Below are 4299 nucleotides of genomic sequence, written 5' to 3'. Positions count from 1 at the left end.
ACCGCATGATTGGACACCGAACAATTGGACACCGCACGGTTGGACACCGCACGATTGGACACCGCACGATTCAACACGCAAGATTCACCACCGCACGATTCGAAACCGCACGATTGGACACCGCACGATTGGACACCGCACAATTGGACACCGCACGGTTGGACACCGCACGGTTGGACACCGCACGATTGGACACCGCACGATTGGACACCGCACGATTGGACACCGCACGATTCGACACGCACGATTCGACACCGCACGATTCGACACCGCACGATTCGACACCGCACGATTCGACACGCACGATTCGACACCGCACGATTCGACACGCACGATTCGACACCGCACTATTCGACACCGCACATTTGGACATGTATGCACCCCGCCGGTAGGGGTGCCTACGATAGGGTGCAACTTTCCACGCGAAGCGAGGTTCCACTTTGCAACTTTTCACGCGAAACGAGGGGGACAGGGTGGGTGCGGGAGGGGGGCCGAAGGCCCCCCTTGCACCCCCCCCGTGTCTGTGTGTGTGTCTGCTCCATGCTCTTTGTGCGGTGTCGAATCGTGCGGTGTCGAATCGTGCGTGTCAAATCGTGCGGTGTCGAATCGTGCGGTGTCCAATCGTGCGGTGTCCAATCTTGCGGTGTCCAACCGTGCGGTGTCCAACCGTGCGGTGTCCAACCGTGCGGTGTCCAATCGTGCGGTGTCCAATCGTGCAGTTTCGAATCGTGCGGTGTTGAATCTTACGTGTCGCATCGTGCGGTGTCCAATCGTGCGGTGTCCAACCGTGCGGTGTCCAATTGTTCGGTGTCCAATCATGCGGTGTCCAACCGTGCGGTGTCAAATCGTGCGGTGTCGAATCGTGCTGTGTCCAATCGTGCGGTGTCCAATCGAGCGGTGTCCAATAAAACGTGTCCAATAATGCGTGTCCAATCGAGCGGTGTCGAATTGTTACGTGTCCAATCGGGATACGCCCGCTCGCGCGATACCGCGCCTTTTATTACACGCGAGGCATCGCCTCGTATCTCGCGGCGCGAGATACCTTACGGTAAAATATATGGAGAAGGGAAACCGGCGCGCGCACAGTCGTCGTTTGGCGGTACGCGGAGGGAGAGAAATTGCGAGAGAAATCCGCCCTTAAAGCGGATGAATCGCGAGCCGACCGCGTGTCCGAGTCCACGAAATTTTCGAACGAAGATTGTGACCGGCACGCGTCATCGTGTACTCGTCGAATCGATTCCATACCGCGCCCGTTATATATATACACACGCGCGCGTTATAATTACGCCGCGCGTGTTATTAAAATCTTGGAAATTAGAGGACGGAAGAAGAAGCAAAACGATATAATATATCTCTCTCCTCTCTCGAGTCCCCGCGAAACAAGACTAAATTGTGCCGCGCGCAATATCGGTGCGTTACCGCTAACAATAGTAGTAACAATAATAATACTACTTAGCGCAATAACTCACCACTCCCTCTATCTCTTTATATCTCTTTGTAGACAGTTTCTCTACAAAACTCTGACGACCTCAGAGCAGGCGAGATTACCCGCTGAATTTAAGCATATTATTAAGCGGAGGAAAAGAAACTAACTAGGATTTCCTGAGTAGCGGCGAGCGAACAGGAAAGAGCCCAGCACCGAATCCCGCGGTTCCGCCGCAGGGAAATGTGGTGTTTGGGATGATCCGTTTATCCCGAGGCGTCGCGTCGCGTCCAAGTCCATCTTGAATGAGGCCACTTACCCGTAGAGGGTGCCAGGCCCGTAGCGACCGGTGCGCGTCTCGGGAGGATCTCTCCTTAGAGTCGGGTTGCTTGAGAGTGCAGCTCTAAATGGGTGGTAAACTCCATCTAAGGCTAATTACGACCACGAGACTGATAGCGAACAAGTACTGTGAGGGAAAGTTGAAAAGAACTTTGAAGAGAGAGTTCAAGAGTACGTGAAACCGTTCAGGGGTAAACCTAAGAAACTCAAAAGATCGAACGGGGAGATTCATCGTTAGCAGCGCTGGCTTCGCGTCGGTGGGCGATGTCCCGCGGAGTCCTCGCGGCTCGCGCGCGGGCATGCTACCGTGCGCCGATGTCCGGCTGTCGTCGTCGTGCACTTCTCCCCAAGTAGAACGTCGCGACCCGCTGGGTGTCGGTCTACGGCCCGGATGCAGTGACTGTCGCGTCGCCGGTAAAACGGCACGCGACAAACCCTCGGTCGCCCGGCCGGCTGCTCGGCGGTACGCGCAAGGTATCAGGCCGCACTTCTACACGGTCGAGGCCGTCGCAAGCGCGCGCCACGGTACTCGGAGGTTACGGACTTTGCGCCGTCCCCGGTCCTGGCCCGCTGTTGGTTAAAATACGGATCACCTTCGACAGGCCTGCGAACGTCTCTCTCACGGGGGACGGATACCGGTTGGCGACGCTACTGCTTTGGATACTCTTAGGAACCGTCTTGAAACACGGACCAAGGAGTCTAACATGTACGCGAGTCATTGGGACTTGTCGCGAGACCTAAAGGCATAATGAAAGTGAAGGTCGGCCCTGGCCGTCGACCGAGGGAGGATGGGCCGCGTCGCGATGCGGTCTCGCACTCCCGGGGCGTCTCGTTCTCAACGCGAGAAGAAGCGCACCCAGAGCGTATACGTTGGGACCCAAAAGATGGTGAACTATGCCTGGTCAGGACGAAGTCAGGGGAAACCCTGATGGAGGTCCGTAGCGATTCTGACGTGCAAATCGATCGTCGGAACTGGGTATAGGGGCGAAAGACTAATCGAACCATCTAGTAGCTGATTCCCTCCGAAGTTTCCCTCAGGATAGCTGACACTCGGCCGTTCCGGACGGAACGCGCGCGAGTCTCATCTGGTAAAGCAAATGATTAGAGGCCTTGGGGCCGAAACGACCTCAACCTATTCTCAAACTTTAAATGGGTGAGATCTCTGGCTTTCTTGAATTATGAAGCCACGAGCATCTCGGATCAGAGTGCCAAGTGGGCCATTTTTGGTAAGCAGAACTGGCGCTGTGGGATGAACCAAACGCAGAGTTAAGGCACCCAACTCGACGCTCATGGGACACCATGAAAGGCGTTGGTTGCTTAAGACAGCAGGACGGTGGCCATGGAAGTCGGAATCCGCTAAGGAGTGTGTAACAACTCACCTGCCGAAGCAACTAGCCCTGAAAATGGATGGCGCTGAAGCGTCGAGCCTATACTCTGCCGTCAGCGGCAAGTGGGACGGCGACGGGAGCGCTGCGCGCGTCGGACCGCGTTTGCTGCTCTCTCGCGAGGCAATCGTCTCCCTCGAGTCGTCACGAAGCCCTGACGAGTAGGAGGGTCGCGACGGTGAGCGCAGAAGGGTCTGGGCGTGAGCCTGCTTGGAGCCGCCGTCGGTGTAGATCTTGGTGGTAGTAGCAAATACTCCAGCGAGGTCCTGGAGGACTGACGTGGAGAAGGGTTTCGTGTGAACAGCCGTTGCACACGAGTCAGTCGATCCTAAGCCCTAGGAGAAATCCTGTGTCAAGGACGGCGTACAGTATACTCGAGTGTCGAAAACAAAAGATTATACAGGGTGTCCTAGACTACCCGTACACCCCTTTTCTTTCAAAAACTAAGCATTTTAGAGAAAAATGTTTCAGACAAAAGTTGTTTGGTTTCGAGGGGGCCATAAAATGGTACCATTGGTTTGACCTTGAAGAGTCATTTGAAGGTAACATGAAGGTCACTTCAATTTCTTTAAACGGAATACCCTATATATTTTTGCACATTCTTGTAGCTCATCTCGAGAGCTTTCCAAAACACTATAATTAAGAGGATGCCGGATTACCGACAAAACGATTATTTTTTTCCACACCGAAATTTTTTTATTGATTGCACAGAATTATAATTCCTTCTCCACGATTAAAGTATATATAAAAACAAAGCAGGAACCTACTAGTTTTATGTCAAAAACAAAAAAAATTGAAAAATTACAGTTTTTTTATCAGCTTCTGACGTCAACCCGTAACAAAACTTGCTTAATATAAAAATGTTGCAGTTTATATGTACAAAATAACATAGCTTCCTGTTAGAGATTGCATGAAGGAATATAAATAAACTTTTAGAAATGAGTTTAGAATCGTAGTAAAAATAATTTCGGTACGCAAAATTTTCATGCATATTGTTGAGTGTGAGACTGCGATACAAGAGTAAAACAGAGCAGTAGATTAGTTGCTCGCTATCGCGACAGACGGCGCTATAGTCGGTTTGTGTGACAAGGAGAGTCAATCTCGTACCATCATTCTCTTTCATCTTGCGTGTAATAGTATACTTCAGTATAC

The 4299-nt window shown here is 52.2% G+C and overlaps 1 pseudogene; it reads left to right on the top strand.

Annotated features, from left to right (window-relative positions):
* The first annotated feature begins 1547 nt into the window (after nt 1-1547).
* LOC145969496 (large subunit ribosomal RNA) lies at nt 1548-3737 on the top strand (annotated as a pseudogene).
* Nucleotides 3738-4299: the final 562 nt, after the last annotated feature.

This window comes from Camponotus vicinus, unplaced genomic scaffold, assembly GCF_025532165.1.
Source record: "Camponotus vicinus isolate PSW18456_S1 unplaced genomic scaffold, iyCamVici1.0 SCAF_3, whole genome shotgun sequence".
Lineage (NCBI taxonomy): Eukaryota > Metazoa > Arthropoda > Insecta > Hymenoptera > Formicidae > Camponotus > Camponotus vicinus.
The sequence above is the reverse complement of the archived record's forward strand: the minus strand, read 5'-3'. Positions and strand labels throughout refer to the sequence as shown.